Source organism: Rhinopithecus bieti, unplaced genomic scaffold (genome assembly GCF_001698545.2).
Source record: "Rhinopithecus bieti isolate Rb0 unplaced genomic scaffold, ASM169854v2 scaffold_2574, whole genome shotgun sequence".
NCBI classification, from domain to species: domain Eukaryota; kingdom Metazoa; phylum Chordata; class Mammalia; order Primates; family Cercopithecidae; genus Rhinopithecus; species Rhinopithecus bieti.
In genome coordinates, this window is record NW_016804493.1 from 7,558,803 (window position 1) to 7,579,277 (window position 20,475).

Consider the following 20,475-nt stretch of genomic DNA (forward strand, 5'->3'; position numbering starts at 1 on the left):
AAAAAAAAAAAAAGAAAATAGAATATACTTAATTTCCTTCCTATGCATTATTTTCTTTTGTATGATATATAAAAGAGAAAAGGCCGCATCCCCATTATTCAAACTCAAAGTTACTAGTTTTACAGTAAGAGAAAGATGGCGAGACCCCATGACACCATGTCAAGGCAGATTTGCCAGCTCACTCATATCCAAGACAGCCCTTTCTACTTATAGAACTATAATAAGCAGCGGTGATATCATTGATATCCCCCCCCCCCAAATCACAAGCTTGGCTCTCACCATTATTTTAGTTCCTAAGTTAAAGGGATTAAGGCAGATTTCATGGTCATGAAAGTGAATTTGTCATGAATTACGTATATACTTCAGCTTGATGTTGAAGGTTCTCCACAAATGATTCCCAGGTGGGCCTCTGATTTCTTCAGATTTATGTTCCGCTATTCCTCAGGGTTATGCCAAACTGCAGGTGTTTCCTGAACAGGCCCAGTCATTTTCCACCTAATATGGTGCTGTTTCCTTGCCTAAGAGTCCTAACACTCATCATTGCCTATCAAAACCATCCCTCCGAGCCCTCCTTCAATACCACTTTCTCTGGGCAGCCTTCCCTAATCGCTCTCTGGGTCAGGCCCCTTGCCGTTCTGGCCTTGGCATTGACCTCACTGTGCTCTGTGTCCTGGTTAACCTGCCTCATCCCCTCATTGGCCTGTCAGCTGCCTGGGAACTGCCACTGCTTCACTCCATCACGTCCCTCCGTGTAACTGTTCATGCATGTCCGCCTGCCCCTTGCTTAAGAATACCCTGTGAGGCTGAGGCTGCCCTTCCTGTGTCATGACAGACACCTGTTGTGGCACCACTTTGTGTAAGCTGTCTCCTCTCTTGGTGCGGGCACCAGTCTACCTTCTATGCTAGAATCTTTTCTAAGATACGTCTGATATTTTAACTCTCCTGCTTAAAATCTTTCTTGCCACCATATATTGTTTACACACACACACACATGTGCACACACACATTTTCTTTTTACCTTTACTATATATATAACATACATGCATACATATATGTGTGTGTACATATAACATACCTACATATGTGTGTGTGTGTATGTAGTAAAGGTACAAGGAAATACCAGAAGGATAGACACGAAATACAAGGTATGGTGGGCAGGGGTGGAGGTGAGGACGGACATGTGATTCTGTTTTGTTTCCTAAGCTAAGTGATGGAAACGTGTGTTTATTACAGTCTCCCTTCTAAAATATTTCATTTTAAAAACTGCTTATGATTAAAGTACACACTCTAGCAGAACACTCAAGGCTCTGCATAGCTCTTTTTTAAAAATGTAAGCAGAAAGTCTCATTTATTTTTGTCTGAAGCACACACGAGCTCACTCAGCACAATACAATAAGCGAATCATACACATATTGAGAAAAAAATGTTCCCATGAATACATATGTACATATTCTTAAGAGCAGCAATCAGGAGTTTAACGACAATGTAAAGTGGTTTTCTCTAAATAATGCTTTCTGATGTGCTTTTGGGTAGGAAATGGACAGGTAAATCACCATCACGTAACAGATGAGCTAAGAATAACATCTGTTACCCAAGTCACTGGAACCCTGTGGACTGTGAAAGCCCTCTTGGAGTTTACATTTAATTCCGTCATTGGCCTAGTTGACTTCTACATTTCACTAAATTTGGACAAGATCAAGAAACTAACCCCTCAACTCTCAATCTCTCACACTCAGGGATGTGGGAGGGAAGGGCAGGTGAGATCAGATGTGAACACAGTCAGGGCTCTGGATAGCTCTTGATGGCACCTAAATTCCTAGCCTTGTCTGGCCTCTCACCTAAACATCTCTTGGGTCCCTGTGAACCTTCTCCAAACATTTCTCAGGGTTGAAACCTTGTTGCTTTGACTCATGCTGTTATTGTTACTTCCTGCCCCCACTCCAGTTCTTTTTTACATCTGATCACATAGTAATCTTTCTGATTCTTTAATGTTTATGTGATTTCTATGTCTTTTTTGGAGGTTTTATCTGATGTTCCCTTTTCATTATTAGGGATAATAATATCCCTAATAATAGTTACATTAGCATTGTCATCTTCTCTACCTTCCTATAGTACTGTACTGTTTGCTTATTTTCACACTTTTGGAGACATTTTGTAATTTATTTATCCTTGGGTTTATGGCATCTGATGCAGAGTACATGTTCAATAAATGTTTAGGGAATTGATGAGTAAGAGATATAAGAGAAATGTTTTTAACTGAAGTAATTTTTTAAGAGTGTGTCCAAAAAAACTTCAAAACAGATTGAAAGGAATATTTCTTGGGTTCAGTATCTGAAATTTTGTTTGTAAATCTAATGGATTTACACATGGATTTCCTAGCTCAAACCCATGATTTGTATTACATACTCTTCTTCTGCTTTTCCCATTTGCTTTATGGTGGTGGATTTGTTTTTAAATAAATAAATAGCTGTTCATGCTCCTCGTCCTCTCTTTTCCCCTATCGCCATGGAGTAGCTTCATGGTTTCTGTAATAGTATCTGTGGATGTGTGTGAGTCCCAGTTGGGAAGCAGCTGTAGGCTGCGAAGTGGTACCACTTGTACAGAGTGATTTCTGCCATCAGCGCTGCTTGTTCTGGGGTGGAGAAGTGACACCTCCATTTAGAGGAGAAGCTGCAGAGTTTATTTTTGTGGTAGACATGTCCCCTTGAAGAGCTGTAATAACCATAATAAAGGAGGATTATGCTGTATTAGGTTTATGAAGAGTGCACCAGTCTGTTACCAGGGTCAGTGGTGACAGCTCAAGCCAGCAATTAGGTTTCATTTAAGACTCCAGGAGGCAATTAGCATTCCCTTCTGCCCAGGAAATACTGTGATCTATTAGGCCTATTCTTTTGCATTATACATTTTGTAAAATGTGCTTTAGATGATGAAGGTGCACATTTTTTGACATATAAACAAGTCTTCAATTTATCATTTGAAAAATGGGGCTGACTTTTAGACTCCCTGTGTGTTTAAATCCGTGGGTTATAATGACTAATATCCTGGGTGGATTGTGCTTTTCAATCAGTACATTTTAAAAGATCATAGATATTCTTTTATTCAAAGGTAAGGAATTTCTTATGGAATATTATATAATTATGTGATTTATGAGGGGAAAAATGAAACTGATGTGAAACAAATTAAAACTCCAAAATAATGAAAGGACATCTACCAGTCTTAATTATATTCTTTAGAAAATTATTGTTTTACTTAAGAAGGGTCTAAAAATAAAGGCTGGAGAGGATGATTTGTGCAGTGCTTCTGCTGAGCAGCTGTTTGGTTGTTTTTAAAATGAGGCTTGTTTTCTGAGTGCCAGGTTAGGTATGAGTGTGTACTTTGTACCCCTTCATCCTTATGAAAGTGTTTAGGAATTTTAGCTTTGTCCATGAATATGCAGCAATATTTAGTAGTTATTCAAACTGGTTTCCTCCCTCCGCCCCTCTTCCCTCCTCCCTCTTCTTTATTCTCTTTTTCACTCCTACCTCCTCCCCCTTCTTCCCTTCCTTCCTTTGGAATAAATTTGCTCAAATAATAATAAATTATTCCTTTGGAATGAATTAGTTTGGAAGATTCTGATAGATTAATTACCATATATGTGTGTTCAACATTAATATATTTTTGGGTATGATAAAAGAGAGAAATGCACAGTGAGCAGCACATCAGGCCAGAAATGTAAAGACCACCTATTTCCATGGGGCAATTAGGCTATCTCCTTATTGTTTGGTTCTTGGTTTGCATTTTTTTCTCATTTGTAGATGATAAAACTATAATAGTGACTCAGCACAGTACTTTGAAATCTGTGTATGTTGACATATTAAAGGCTCTGAGAAGTTCTGCTGTAAATGAAAATGTTTCAAAGCTAAACTCATTTTAGTAAGAATCTTTAAAAAAAAAAATCTATATTATGGGACACCTGTAATATGGAAGGGCATTAACAGTAAATGGAATACCTACCAGAGAAATCTTGGTTTAGAAGGTACCTGGAATAGAGAAGACATGTTTGTGGTCTTTAAGAAACTCAGCATCTAATTTAGACCATGTAGTGACTTGGATCGTTAAAATGATTAAACATTTAAAGTCATCATTAGCAGACCAGAATTAACTTTAATTTTTTAAATAGCTAGACTTTTGTGTTTTGTAGCATGTAACAAGAGCAAATTCAAAGCAAAATATCAGGAATTATTCACAAAACCAATTTTCAAGAAAAGTTTAAAGAGCAGTAAGCATTTAGTTTAATTTTTTGTCTTTATGGTACATTGAAGAGTAATGTTCAGTTTAAATTTGAGGCACTGTGGCAATCTCATCCTTCAAAGAAAGATTCAGAGATATCCATTTGTCTGGCTTATGGAGGCTAGAAAATGTGATTAATAATAATATATACACTACGGAAAAATCTTGGTTCTGCAAATTCTGGCCTTCAGCCCTCCGTCTCCCCCACTTACTTAGAATACTGCCAAGAAGCAAGCAAGCAAGCAGGCTAGGGAGGTGTAAGCCACTGAGAGCTTTAGAAATGCCATTGCAATTATTTTATTAATAGCTGCCTCTGTTCAAATTGTTTTGTGTAATTGGGCACGTAACAGGCATTGTGAATATAAATAATATGAACAGCTTTTCCCCACCATGGCCTTTTTAGTTATGTCAAGCTAATTTGTTCAGTATTCTCTTCATCAGTTTTCCCCACTCCCATCTTTGGCCTTTTATACAGCAAAGCTTTATGTATAGAAACCCCCTCTCTGCTATAACCTTTAAACTTGTAACAACATTATGAAAGAGATGTTGTTTTTATCTATAGTTTATCCTTGAGAAATGTGAGAATTAAAGAAGTTATTTGCTCAGTTCTCATAGCTAATAAGTGGAATAAGTGGCACATGAACCCGTTCTCTCTGATTCCACAGCCCAAGTTCTTTTTTATTTATTTTTTATTTTTCATTATACTTTAAGTTGTAGGGTACATATGCACAATGTGCAGGTTTGTTACATATGTATATATGTGCCATGTTGGTGTGCTGCACCCGTTAACTCATCATTTACATTAGGTATATCTCCTAATGCTATCCCTCCCACCTCCCCACACACCATGACAGGCCCGGGTGTGTGATGTTCCCCACCCTGTGTCCAAGGGTTCTCATTGTTCAGTTCCCACATATGAGTGAGAACATGCGTTGTTTGGTTTTCTGTCCTTGCGATAGTTTGCTCAGACTGAAGGTTTCGAGCTTCATCCATGTCCCTCCAAAGGACATGAACTCATCCTTTTTTATGGCTTCATAGTATTCCATGGTGTGTATGTGCCACATTTTCTTAATCCAGTGTATTATTGATGAACATTTGGGTTGGTTCCACGTCTTTGCTATTGTGAATAGTGCCACAATAAACATACGTGTGCATGTGTNTACATTAGGTATATCTCCTAATGCTATCCCTCCCACCTCCCCACACACCATGACAGGCCCGGGTGTGTGATGTTCCCCACCCTGTGTCCAAGGGTTCTCATTGTTCAGTTCCCACATATGAGTGAGAACATGCGTTGTTTGGTTTTCTGTCCTTGCGATAGTTTGCTCAGACTGAAGGTTTCGAGCTTCATCCATGTCCCTCCAAAGGACATGAACTCATCCTTTTTTATGGCTTCATAGTATTCCATGGTGTGTATGTGCCACATTTTCTTAATCCAGTGTATTATTGATGAACATTTGGGTTGGTTCCACGTCTTTGCTATTGTGAATAGTGCCACAATAAACATACGTGTGCATGTGTCTTTATAGCAGCATGGTTTATAATCCTTTGAGTATGTGCCCAATAATGGGATGTCCATAGCCCAAGTTCTTAACCACCACGTCAGGCTCAGAAGTCTGTGTAGGTCAAGTACATGTGTTCCTTCCTCCTTCCATTCATTCTTTCCTTTTGTCTATCCATCAGCTTGTTTAATAAATGCAGTTTGATGTTTTTGAAAGTGGAGATGTTTTTCTGTGGTCATAATCTTGAAAAGAATCAGCAACTAATAACGTAGCCTTTAACCCCATGTGGCTGTTTAGCATTTGAAATGTGGCTAGTCGGAATTGGGATATTGCTGTCAGTGTCAAATACACACGGGACCTTGAAGACTTGGTATCAAAAAAAAAAATGTAAAATATCTTATTTTTTTTATTATATGTTGACATAATATTTTGTGTATATTGAGATAAATCTGTTGTCAAAATTAATTTCACCTGTCTTGATTTGCTTTTCTATGTGACTACAGGGGAATCGACAATTACATATGTGGCTTGCATTTGTGGCTCACATTATATTTCCTTTGGACAGCACCATCATAGATGGTTATCAGACTACTCTTAGGTGCCCTAGTTCTTCAGTGATGCCTAAGGGGACTGGAGGAAAATGGTTAGAGACAGAAAGTAAAAGTAGTTATAGGCGATGGTGAGATGTAAGCCTGATGACACCTCGACGACCAGCAGAGAGAGACTAATATTAATTGGCATTTAGTTACTGCAGTACTTACCATGTGCAAGTGCTTTGTCCAGCACTTTAAGTGGATTATCTTTCTTGATCCTTACAACAACCCTGTGAAGTAAGCACTGTCGTTGGCCTATTATAGATAAGACGACTCGGGTTAGAAAGGCTAAGTAACTTGCACAAGATCCTACAGCTAGTAAATAAATACTAGTTAGGTATGTAACGTCATGGCATGCAAATACTAGTGAATGATGGAGCCTAGTGTCAAATCTGGGCATGAATCCAGAGCTTGTGCTTATATCTACCCTTCATCACCACTTCTCGAAGGCAGAAAGGAAAACATTACCTAGACCTGATCTACAGCAGCCCTTCTGCTCATTAGTATCTACTGGGGGTGCCCATTATTTTCTCCAGCAGTGAAAGGCATCATCTTTAAATTAGGGAATATAGTAAAAACCATTGATGTTCCAGGAATGAGCTCCAGTTATCAGGAAATGATAAAAAATCAAACTGAACGTGTTCCATTTACTAACTCACGGTTGTCCTAATTAGAAAGATATTTAACAGAAATTGTTTTTAGAAACTTGAAGCATACTTCAGATTCTTTTGTAACTGAGAGATGTGGGTATATTTCATAGCAAGTACAGATTTTGTAAATACAAATATTAGGCATTTTTTCTCTCAGTGTATTAACGTGTCTAAAAATTGGTATAAACTTAGCCACAAACCTATGACCGGCTATTTAAATTTTTTTTCATGTTTTTTATAGGTTAGTGCAAAAGTAATCACAGTTTTTGCTGTTAAAAGTAATGGCAAAACCCACAATTACGTTGACATCAATCTAATAGTTAATGTTCATATATAGACATAACTTCATAGTCGTAATTTTATACACTCCTTCATAATATATACATAATTTCTGTATTCTTTTTATTTTTTTGAGACAAGATCTTGAGATCCTCCTACCTCAGCCTCCTGAGTAGCTAGGGATACAGGCATGTGCTACCATGCCCAGCTAATTTTTAATTTTTTTGTAGAGACAGAGTATCGCTAGGTTACGCAGGCTGGTCTTGAACTCTTGGGCTCAAGTGATCCTCCTATCTCAGCCTCCCAAAGTGCTGGGATTATAGGTGTGAGCCACCATGCTCAGTTAACTTGTGGTCTTAATAACTAATATTTGTAGCATCTTTTCAATTGATATACTATAAATCCTCTTAATATTTTTTAAAAAACCAATTAATTAATTTTTTAAAGACAAGGTCTTGCTCTGTTGCCTAGGCTGGAGTACAGTGGTGTGATTATAGCTCACTGCAACCTTGAATTCCTGGGCTCAAGCAATCCTTCCACCTCAGCCTCTTGAGTAGCTAAGACTATGGGTATATGCCAACATGCTCTGCCAAATTTTTTTATTTTTCGTAGTGACAGGTTTCATCATGTTTCCCAGGCTAGTCTCAAACTCCTGGCCCCAAGTGATCTCCCCCCGCCCCCCCTTGGCCTTCCAAAATGCTGGGATTATAGGTGTGAGCCACCATACCTGGCCTTTTTTTGTTGTTGTTATTATTGGAAGTATACACATTTTACATTTCTTGCTGTCGCATAGAAGATGATAGTAAAGATGATTCACATTAATAATTTTTTTGCTGTTGAATTTATTTTAGGATAAATTATGAGTGAGATATAGTGAACATTTTTGTGATTCTTGAATCATACAGATGCAATGGAATTTCTAACATAGGTCATAAAGATAAATTTATTGGCAACACAGCTTTACCCTCAGATAGGTGAGGGTCTTTGAGATCTTGCTTTCATACAATGTTTGATGACAAGCAAGTGGATTATCCCAGCAAATACTTTTTTTTTTTTTTTGAGATGGAGTCTCACTCTGTTGCCCAGGCTGGAGTGCAATGGCATGATCTTGGCTCACTGCAACCTCCACTTCCCAGGTTCAAGCAATTCTCCTGCCTCAGCCTCGTGAGTAGCTGGGATTACAGGCATGAGCCACCAGGCCTGGCTAATTTTTTGTATTTTTTAGTAGAGATGGGGTTTCACTATGTTGGCCAGGCTGGTCTCCAATATCTGACGTCAGGTGACCCACCCTCCTCAGCCTCCCAAAGTGCTGGGATTACAGGTGTGAGCCACCACACCCAGCCCAGCAAATACTTTCTTCTTCTTTTTTTTTTTTTTTTGAGGTGGAGTCTCACTCTGTCGACCAGGCTGGAGTGCAGTGGCTGGATCTCAGCTCACTGCAAGCTCCGCCTCCCGGGTTTACGCCATTCTCCTGCCTCAGCCTCCCGAGTAGCTGGGACTACAGGCACCCGCCACCTTGACCGGCTAGTTTTTTGTATTTTTTAGTAGAGACGGGGTTTCACCATGTTAGCCAGGATGGTCTCGATCTCCTGACCTTGTGCTCTGCCCGTCTCGGCCTCCCAGAGTGCTGGGATTACCGGCTTGAGCCACCGCGCCCGGCCGCAAATACTTTCTTCTAACTCTTGCTTTTGTCTGTTTTTTACAGTTGCCTTCTTTATAATCTGACGAAAGAATTGTTGAACCCTAAATCATACATGTGAAAGGTTGAATAGTAACCTTTGCACTAGATTTACTTTTGTGATAAGTGTTCAGTAATCTTTATGTCATTGAAGCAGACAAAGTGTGTTGGATAGAAATATTTCTGTTATGAGTATGGTATGTACAGAATTGCTGAAAAATGTGCTTATAAAGAGGTAGCATCTAAACAGGAATTAAAAGATGTGGCATTGTAGATGTAGGTGCAGATGAAGTATAAACACATACTTCATTGACAAAAATAATTATAAATGATTATATCATTTTCAATTAATTTCTGGTACTCATTGGCTTGCTTTATATCGATATCTTTTGTGTCTACCTATTATTTTTTATTCTACTTTTTCGTGAGCGTATTTCAAATATATGTTTGCTATATCCGCTACTATATAACTTGTCATGTTTTGATGACAGGTTGTTGTCATCAAACTAACTGTTGTATTGTGAGCTTTTGCTATGGTAACAGAAAAGGTTCCAACATCTTGCTGGCTTATAACAACAAACATTTATTTTTTGACTGTGTTATGTGAGTGCTATTGGTAGGCTTGGAGGCTTGACTGGGCTCAGTTCAGCTCCATGGTGTCCTCTCACTCAGGGATATAGCCTGAAGGACAGCCCCTATCTCAGACATGCTGTTCCCATGGCTGAGAGTGGTAGTGTACATGAGAAGCATGTAACTGCATTGAAAGCTGTTGTGCGAGGGAATGGTGAATAGATTGTCTCTTCACATCCCATTGGCCAAAGTATATCACATGACCAAGCCTAGAATCACTGGGTTGAGGACTTCCACTCATCCCATGTGATTCCCAGACAAGTCACAGGGAACTGGATGGGATATGTTATAGGAAGGGAGCAAAGATTCGGGATCAGTAATTCCATCTTTTATTATACCACGATTGGTTATTTAACCATTCTCCTGTGGCTTGATACTCGGATTTTCCCCAATTTTAACTATTACAAAAAGCATCACTATAAACATTGATGAACAAATTACATTTATTTTACTTGGAGAGTATTTCATTAGGTTTTAGTTTCCAAGGTAGGTTCTGTGGGTTAGAGGCATGAATTGCTTGTAGATCTTGTTACCTATGGCCAGATTGCTCCCTGGAAAGACTATCAGCTTATAGCACCATCATCAATCTTTAAGTTTACAACTTTCCTCACATCCTGCTAGTGCTGGTTTTGAAATTTTCATTTTGTTAATTTCATAATTGCTCACCATTTAATTTTTGTAATTACGAATGATGGTATTTAAAAAATATTTAGAACTAATTATATTATTGATCTATTACATTGAATAAAACAAGAGCCACTTATAATTTTCTTACCTTGTTTTGAAAGTCATTAAAAAATACAAAAAAAAACCCCTCATTTTCATCCTCCTTGTTTTCTTGGCCCCATATTTTTCTCAATATAGTACTTTTTTTTTTTCTTTTGAGACGGAGTCTCACTCTGTCGCCCAGGCTACAGTGCAGTGGTGCAGTCTTGGCTCACTGCAAGCTCCGCCTCCTGGGTTCACGCCATTCTCCCACCTCAGCCTCCGAGCAGCTGGGACTACAGGCGCCCACCACCAAGCCTGGCTAATTTTTTGTTTTTGTGTTTTTAGTAGAGACGGGTTTCACCATGTTAGCCAGGATGGTCTCAATCTCCTGACCTCGTGATCTGCCCTCCTCGGCCTCCCAAAGTCCTGGGATTACAAGCGTGAGCCACCTCACCCGACCTTTTTTTTTTTTTCTTAAACCACTGAGCTTTTTATTGGCCTCCTGCTCCCCAAAGGGTACCCTGCTTCTGCTGGCTTAATGTCTCAGAACTTTGGTGGTGTTGGTCTCAGACACCACTTTGCCACTCACTTTGTGGCGGGGGGGGGGCTTTTGAATGGTTTGCATGGAGTTGCTGCTGTCCATCACCAAGATTGAAGATTGAAGTCCTCACCGTCTTCCAGCAGGCAGCGGTAGGTGGTGATCCTAGCCTCCGGCTGACCTTGATGTTCAGCAGGACCTCGCACTCCTGGGCCTGGCGCCACCCCTCTTCCTGGGTCTGTGCCAGCTCTGATGCCAGGTGCAGCAGGATCCCGTTGAGCTGCTCCATCTGCAGGGTGTAGTGGACCTCCACCTTCCTCAGGCTGTTCTTCAAGGTGGTCTTCAGATTTTTTATGGAGTCCAGGTCGATCTCCAAGGACTGGACTGTATGTCTCAGCTCTGTGAGCATCATCTCAGCAGCTCCAACCTTGGCGGCCTGCATTATGACCACTGTGGTGCTCTCCTCAATCCTCTGAGACCAGCACTTGTCTAGCTCCTCTCAGTTCTTCTGAGCCAGCTCGTCATGTTGGGCCCAGAAGTCTGCCATGATCTTGGCGAGGTCCTGAGATTTGGGGGCATCTACCTCCATGGTCAACCCAGAGCTGGCAGTCTGGGCTTGTAGGCCTTTTAGTTCGTCTTTGTGGTTCTTCATGAAGAGCAGGTCCTCCTTGAGAGCCTTGATCTCTGTCTCTAGCTGCGGCCAAGTGACATTGGTGTCATCAGTGACCTTGTGGAGCCCATAATGTCGCTCTCCACAGACTGGCGCATGGCTAACTCTGTCTCATACTTGACTCTAAAGTCATCAGCAGCAAGACAGGCATTGTCAATCTGCAGAACAATGCAGGCATTGTCCACAGTATTTGCTAAGATCTGAGTCCTCAGGTCCTCGATGGTCTTGAAGTAATGGCCTCCAGTCTCTGACCTGGGGTTCCTTCTTCTCCAGGTGCTCCCAGATTTTGCTTTCCAGCCTCCAGTTCTCAATTTTCAGGCTCCTCAGCCTGTCCAGGTAGAAGGCCAGGAGGTCTTTCAGGCTTTGCATGGTCTCCCTCTCGTTCTGGATGCCTCCTATTCCTGCCAGATGCCCAGCCATCCCTGTGGCCAGGCCCCTGGACCCCAAACCATCCCAGAAGCTAGTGGAGCAGGACACAGAGATCCGAAAACCAGAGCCCTGGGCACCTGCATAGATTCTGGCTATGCTGTTGACCAGCTGGGCGGCTGGATGGAGCCCAGGGACTGGTAATTGGTGGAGAAGGTGGAGCAAGTGGTGAAACTCATGCTGTCCGGGGAGGAGAGTGAGAGGAAGGACCCAGGCTTTGCTGACAACCTCAGTATGCTACTACTTCAATACATATTTATTCTGACATTAAAATAAGACAGTGAAAAAGTAAAAACAAAACATGCTTGATATAAGGTTTTATAACTTTTATCTCAAATCAAATCATAGTAATTATCACTACAGAACTGAGCGAGTGGTCAAACCTGCTCAGATGGCTGAGTTTTGTTTCATATTTGAAAGTCTTACGAGGGAATTTATTTATTGCCCTGTTGCTTAATATTGGATGACTTTAATTCCATGGTTTTCGGAATTGCCTATTGACATATGGTTTACATACAAAATACCACCTGAAACATAAGAACTTGTCTTTCCTAAAGCTTCCCCCCACAAACTGTAAATGAAAACCTTTTATTACTGACTGTATCCTCTCATTTGGTTTACCTTACGAGTGTCATGTTGCCTGCTGTTACACTTGTCTGTGGCTTCTGCTTAGAAATAATGGTGTCTAGACAGACCCATAAATATCCTGGGTTATATTTCCTCATTTAAGGCTCTGAGACTTCACAGCAGGGGCAAGAAGACTTGCAGGGCAGACATGAGAAATCTTCAGGCCACTCAATTCAGAGTCCTTTGGCAGAATAGGCAGAGAATGTGCGTGTGTGTGTGTGTGTGTGTGTGGGTGTGTGTGTGTGTGTGTGTTAGGCTGGGATGTAGAGATGGGTTTTGGAAATGATAGTTGGGTCTTGAAACTACTATTGAAGTGCAAATGCCTCCTGCCTCATTTGGCGGAGAAATGTCAAAAATCCTCAGAACGGAAGAAGCCATTCTCTTTATTTTGGGACACAGCCTGGTAAAACTTGTAAGAAATTATTACAACTCTGTGGGAAGCAAGTGCAAGTGTGGGAGAAGCAAGTTGATGTGTGAAGCAGACATCAGTGTGTGAACCAGAGTTTATTTGAACAGTAGTAGTCGCTGGCGGCAGAATGTTAAAAATGTGAGTATTAAGAGTATTAATGATGTGACTATTAAGACTCGGATTAGTGTTGAAGAAATATGAACTTGAATAGATTTACTATGAAAGTCTTTGGATTTTTTTTTCCTGGAATGGATTTTATTTCTATTTCAGTTTATTTTATATGAGTCTCCCTGGAATTCATTGCAAATTTCTTTTGAAAGGTGAGGACTCATTGATTTATGAAGTTTTGATTTTTTCAGAGGTAAATATTTGGGGAAAAGTTGGTACTGATGTTCAGAGTAAATGGGAATGAGGGTGTTTTATATTAATATAGAAGTTAAGTAATTACAGAATAAAAGCTTTTAAATATTAGTGCAGTAAAATAGGATGCTTGTTTGTATTGAGTTGTTAGATATCTTGGCCGAATTTATAAAAAGAGTGTTACTACTGAATTCTTAAAGGTTGTCATGCCCATTGTAAATATTTTCATAAACTGCTAATAGTTTTGACAACAAAAGGAGTGCTTATCTTTGGAATATATTCTCCTTCTCTGAATTATTTATTTTGGGAGAGTTGAGGCTAAGGGTGTAAAATGTATTATAAGGCCAGGCACCATGGTGCATGCCTGTGATCCCAGCACTTTGGGAGGTCAATGTGGGTGGATTGCTTGAGCCCAGGAATTCGAGACTGGCCTGGGCAACATGGCGAAACCACGTCTCTACAAAAAATACAAAAAGTAGCCAGGCATGGTGGTGCACCCCTGTAGTCCCAGCTACTCTAGAGACTGAGGTGGGAGGATCGCTTGAGCCTTGGAGGCAGAGGTTGCTGTAAGCTGAGATCCTACCACTGATGCACACCAGCCTGGGTGACTGAAGGAGACCCTGTCTCAAAAAATAAAAATAAAAAAAAAAAAACAAAGAAGAAAGAAGTATTATAGATTTATAGAGCTTTTTGGTTAGGGGTTGGTCACTTATGGGACCCTGCACTGTGTTGCCCCTAAAGAGTTAGTGTTACCCCTAAAGAGTTAGTGTTACCGTGTTCACTCCCTAGTACTTTCTCCTTTCTCTTGCATTTTCCTTCCATTCCTTTTTTCTTCCCTCCTAGCCTGAATGTTGGCCTACCGGTGAAATCTGCTTATGGCCTAACCTGATGGGTAATTAACAGACAGTATGTTGTAGTTGTTGACCTAAGAAGGCCTGTGACTGTCAGTCTGTTTTAACATGCCTGCATCTATGAGGTATGTACAGTCAGCTCTCTTTTTCTTAAGTAGAGATTTATCCATCACCAACAGTGAATGTTCAATGCAAGGAATAGCTTTTTAAAACATATGGCAAATTTGTGGTTCTTTAGAATCCATTGTCATATAGTGGTTAGTACTTTTTATTGAGACAGAGTCTAGCTCTTTCGCCCAGGCTGGAGTACAGTGGTGCCACTTCGGCTCACTGCAACCTCCACCTCCCAGGTTCAAGCGATTCTCATGCTTCAGCCTCCCAAGTAGTCGAGACTAAAGGCATGTGCCACCATGCCCGGCTAACTTTTGTATTCTTAGCAGAGATGGGGTTTTGCCATGTTGGCCAGGCTGGTCTCAAACTCCTGGCGTCAAATGATCTGCCTGCCTCAGTCTCCCAAAGTGCTGGGATTATAGGCATGAGCCACCGTCCCCAGCACGTGTTTGTTGATGTCCACAAGTTGTTAGAGGTTGTTTATAAGAAGGATGGTAGTCAAAACTCTGTTAATTTCTCCCATGTCTCTGTAGAAGGAAAACCTGTGCAGCACACTCTATTTTGCTAGTGTACTCAGTTGTCAAATAGATACCCAACTTGCTGTGTGACCAATCATCTTTTCTCCTTCACTCCGCTGCTTTGAAGACCTTGGTCTCTGAAACACACACTTTTGGTCAGGTATCTGTGACATAGTGATTAGGACCCATCTTCTTGACTATTTTTGGCAGAGAGACAGGGTCTCACTTTGTCATGCCCAGGCTAGAGTATAGTGGTGTGACCATGGTTCACTGCAGCCTAGAACTCCTGGGCTTAAGTGATCCTTCCACCTCAGCTTCCTGTGTAGCTGGGGCTACAGGCATGCACTACCACACACAGCTAAATTTTTTAATTTTTAATTTTTTTTTTTGTCAGAGATGAGGATCTTGCTATATTCCCTGGGCTGGTCTCAAACTCCTGGCTTCAATTAATTTTCCCACCTTGGCCTCCCAAAGTCTTAGAACTACTGGTGTGAGCCACCATGCCCGGCCTCATCTTTTTGACTTACATAGGCTGTGGCTAGTATCATCAAGCTGAAGCCCATTTTTTAAAACAACTGTACCTCAATTTTTATTATTATTATTTTTAGATGGAGTCTCACTCTGTCATCCAGGCTGGAGTGCAGTGGCGTGATCTTGGCTCACTGCAACCTCCACCTCCCAGATTTAAGTGATTCTTATGCCTCAGTCTCCTGAGTAGCTGGGATTATAGGCATGCACCACCACACCTGGCTAAGTTTTGTATTTTTAGTAGAGGCGGGGTTTCACGATATTGGCCAAGCTGGTCTTGAACTCCTGACCTCCAGTGATCCGCCCACCTCAGCCTCCCAAAGCGCTGGCATTAGAGGCATGAGCCACTGTGCCCGGCCCCCATACCTCTTAAAATATCTCAAGAATATTAAAACCAGTTACCCTACCACTCAAGTATATCCACAGCATTTTTATATATTAGTTCTAAACTTTCTATTATATAACTGTAATCATGTCATATATTTAGAATAATACTCAAATAGAACAGTATATTGTGAGAGTACTTTGTTCTGCTTTTCTTCCCGTTTATCTTATTAGTCACGCTTTTCTCTGTTGCTACATATTCTTAATATAATGTTAATGGATGTAGAGCTCATTGAGTAGTATGTTATAATTAACAGTTTCCGTTTGTTGACTATTTGGGTTGTTTCCAGGTGTTTGTTTGGCTATTACCAATAAAATACCATTAATGTCTTTGTACATACAGTGTCTTTTTTCTTTCCAGTTATTCCTTTGGGTTGAATTCCCAGGAGTAGGTTTAATGCTTAAAATAAAATAACATGTACATTTTTATGTTCTTTGTTGCCAAAACTTCTCTTCCAAGTATTGTCCAGCTTATATACTGCCAGATTTTATAATTGGCAAGGCTGTATTTAGTCACGGTTTTGTTTTGTACACAAATATTAAATATTTATTAAGATATTGATGACTTAAAGTGAGAGTGTCTTATTGCATTTTTGATCCTTGGTAGGTGCTCAGTAACTTTTGACTTTAAAGAGAAGTGACTTTAGAGAGAAGCTGTAGAGAGAAGTGCTTATCAGTGTTACTATTTTCAATATTGTAACCGTTCATCTTTCTGTGTATCTTACTGATGTTTAAACATTCCTTACAGACTTTTAGTAAAAAAGCTGTGAAGAGAAAAACATTTTAAAACCACCAGACTGCATTTGGCCGATGGTCTGCAAGTTCAGCTTACCTGCTTTCCCCACCACCTTGTAGATTTTTCTACTTGATTGTGTTTGACTAGGTGTGTGTTCCTCAGCATGCATTTCTGCATTAGTCTGAGATCCAGTCCATATTTTAGCCACATGACTGTTCAGAATCTCGGAAGTAAGAGGAAGCACTGTTATGTCAAAGAAGTTTTTGGTTAATAGAAAGGGATGCTAAAAAAGAAATTGTTAAAAAATATATAATTAAGTTTTAGAGAAGACTCTGAACTGGCAGTGGAAATATTGATACATGCTTCAAGCCTATCCTCCTTTCGTTACAATGGTTAGGGTGATTAAATCCCTTTATTCAGAATGTTTGAATTCTGAAGTGATTTCCCCAGATACTAGGTCTTTTGGGTTAAGAATGAGCTGAGTCCCCTTGAGAATTAGGGCTTCTCAGTATAAATTTCAAAGTTGGCATTGGTCACTCCTGATCGAATGCATAAGATCAAGTTCTGAAACAGGGAGAGCAAAAGTATAGCCCCAATATATTCTATAGAAACCTCTACCTGCACCCAGACAGAAACCTCCAAATGTCCTTTACCATCTGGTCTAATGCATATGTCTTGACCAGAGCTTACCTCTGCTGAAGACGGGGGCTTTCCTGCCAAGGCTCTGAGATCCGCACCTTCTCGCCTTTCCCTCCTTACATATATCACCTGCTCTTTTTTTTTTTTTTTTTTTTTTTTTTTGGAGAGATGGAGTTTTGCTCTTGTTGCCCACGCTGGAATGCAATGGTGTGATCTTGGCTCATTGCAACCTCTGCCTCCCAGGTTCATGTGATTTTTCTGCCTCAGCCTCCCCAGTAGCTGGGATTACAGGTGTGCGCCACCAAGCCCAGCTAATTTTATATTTTTAGTAGAGACATGGTTTCTCAATGTTGGTCAGGCTGGTCTCAAACTACCAACCTCAAGCGATCCACCCACCTTGGCCTCCCACAGTGCTGGGATTACAGGCATGAGCCACCACGCCCGGCCCACCTGCTCTCTTTACCACTTCATGACTTTCTTAGCTCTCCTCTGGTTTTCTATTTTTTCCTCTTTTCTGTCTCATCACTTCTTCCACACATCTCAAACCTAAATTAAACCTGGACTTTTCAAGCACTTTGATAATCAGAATGCCTCTTCTTCTCTGCTGTGTTTGGGCCAGTCAGTACTTGGATATAATCTTGGGTTCCTTTCATTGCTGTGGTTGTGGTGCTCTAAGAACTGTTTTTTTTTTTTTTTCTATCAGAGCTATCTCTCTTTTTCTATTTTTTTTTTCTTTTAACTATCTGGGGACCTTGAGGCCTTACTTAACAGATTCTAAGGGTAGTCAGTCTCCTTGGAGTGTGTATTTTATTGGTAATTGAATACATTCAAATGGCATTTTTCCTTAAATTCTTATCTGACCTTTAGAAAATCAAAAAGTGACTTTTGGAATGGTATTTGAATTACTGTTGGTATGTGTATACTCTGACTCCAAATTAATTTTAGTCACTTTATTGTCTAAAAACACTACCCAGGCACCACTAAAAGTGACTTTAGCTTGGCTAGGCACGGTGGCTCATGCCTGTAATCCCAGCCCTTTAGGAGGTGGAAGCGGGCGGATCACCTGAAGTCAGGGAGTTCAAGACCAGCCTGGCCAACATGGTGAAACCCCATCTCTACTAAAAATACAAAAATTAACTGGGCGCGGTGGTGTGTGCCTGTAATCCCAGCTACCCAGGAGGCTGAGGCAGGAGAATCGCTGGAACCCAGGAGGCAAAGGCTGCAGTGAGCCGAGATTGTGCCACTGCACTCCAGCCTGGGTGACAGCTCAAGACTCTGTCTTAAAAAAAAAAAAAAGGTGACTCTAGTTTGTTCCTTGAGAGTCCCTTAGGCCATGTAAGATGAAACTACTCAGGGCAGATGTGTAACGGGCCAAGTCCATTTTGAATTTTTGCACCTCCTCCTACCATCCCCCATCTTCACTCATGTGGTCTAGTGGAAAGTGCACACCTGTGGAATTTCAGAAACCTGAATCCCAAGTCACTAATTAGCTATTTTGGTTTTAGGCAAGTTACTTAGCCACCCATGACTCAGTTTCTTTGTCTTCGTCAACTTAGTTGAATATGATTCCTAAGGTTCCCAGCTGCACACCTCTGTACAGATTTGTGATTTCTAGAAGACTTTTTGTTTTAACTCTGTGGTTGAATTTGTGGTCAGAGTGAAAGAGGAAACTTCTGTGCTGTTTACTCTTCAGAAGAAACTAGTTGCCACGTTTGTTTTTGTCCAGGAAAGATTCAAGTAGCAAATTTAAATAGTAAATTTAAACTTCTATTTTGCAGTGATAATTCATGTTATTTGAATGATCTTAGCATTCGCAGCTGACCCTTCCCATGAGAAATGGGACTGTAATGTATGCAGTATACTTGGTTTTACATTTGTTTACATTACAATTAATTTTGTTTGGATACATTTTATGAGGTTCACCAGGGTTGTTGAGATCATTTTAGAAAAAGTGTCCTGTCAGAGGTTGGAAGTGATTGGCATAAGAGGTTTAGTAAAATTTAGCAGAAGTTTTGCTCCACTGTGGAAAAAGATACATATTCTGTTGTACCTCCGCTGCCTTCTGCAAAACGTTGCCTTCTGTCATAGTGCTGGCACCGACTTCTGAATCTTCGCAGAGATTTAGTGCTGATTCCGCGAAGTTCTTTAAAGTGTTTGTGGGACTGCTATATGTTACATATATACCTCCTTGGCCTCTCCTGAGCTGCAGTTTGCTTCCTTTAAGGAATTGCAACATGATCTCCAGGGTTTTGGGTTTTCTGATACCCGCCGTGGCAGATTCCTTTATAGTGTACACTTACTACATTAATTTGTTTTGAAAGTTTCATAACTTATTTTGAAATAATTTGAGACATTTGGGGTGTTTCAAATTCTGGGCTGGAAATCTCTAGAGAACAGGATGTGATAGACAAAAGAGAAAAGAGAAGACTGGGAGGTGGGTGAAGGATTTTGAAATAGGAAGCCATAGCTGATATATTAGAGGTTGCTGGAGAGGAGCATAGTCTGAAAAAATACATTTCACAGGAGATATGTTGTCTTTCCATTGATCCTATTGTATTTTGAATCCTTCTCCACCCACCACCTCCCCCGCTTTTTTTTTAAGAGATAGGGTCTCTCTTTGTTGCCCAGGCTGGCATGCATTGGCATGATATAGCTCACTGCAGCCTTGACCTCCTGGTCTCAAGGGATCCTCTTGCCTCAGCCTTCCAAGGAGCTGGGACTATAGGTGTGCAGCATCCTGCCTAGCTAATTTTTACCTTTTTGTTAGAGACAGAGTCTTGCTTTGTTGCCCAGACTGGTCTTGAACTCCGGGACTCAAGCAATCCTAGTGCCTCAGCCTCCCAAGTAGCTGGGATTACAGCATGAGCCACCACACCCAGTGTCCTTCACTTTTACTGCCTTAATATACTGTTTCCTCTTCTAAGCCCCCTCCGTAGAGAAGTAGTTTCAAAAACTTGTAAATCAGCTTGCAATGAGGAATTGATTTTCCTATAGAATGATGTGAAAATTGGTGCTTTAGTTCTCAGCTGTCTGGCAAAAGCCTTCTTGCCTCTTATGTAGCATACTGTAGAATCTAGCCAGCTGGGCATGGTGGCTCACCTGTAATCCCAGCACTTTGGGAGGCCGAGGTGGGTAGATCACCCGAGGTCAGGAGTTTGAGACCAACCTGACCAACATGGTAAAACCCTGTCTCTCCTAAAAATACAAAAATTAGCCAGGCATGGTGGTGCACGCTTGTAATCCCAGATACTTGGGAGGCTGAGGCAGGAGAATCACTTGAACCTGGGAGGCAGAGGTTGCAGTGAGCTGAGGTTGCACCCTGCACTCCTTCCTGGGTGACAGAGCAAGATTCCATCTCAAAAAAAAAAA

The 20,475-nt window shown here is 40.8% G+C and overlaps 1 protein-coding gene and 1 pseudogene across 1 annotated transcript in view; one reads left to right on the plus strand and one right to left on the minus strand.

The window, feature by feature from the left end:
- Positions 1-20,475, plus strand: part of PTPN14 (protein tyrosine phosphatase non-receptor type 14) — a 209,516-nt gene that overhangs the window by 14,336 nt on the left and 174,705 nt on the right. The window lies entirely within an intron of this gene.
- LOC108527381 (keratin, type I cytoskeletal 18 pseudogene) lies at positions 10,845-12,578 on the minus strand (annotated as a pseudogene).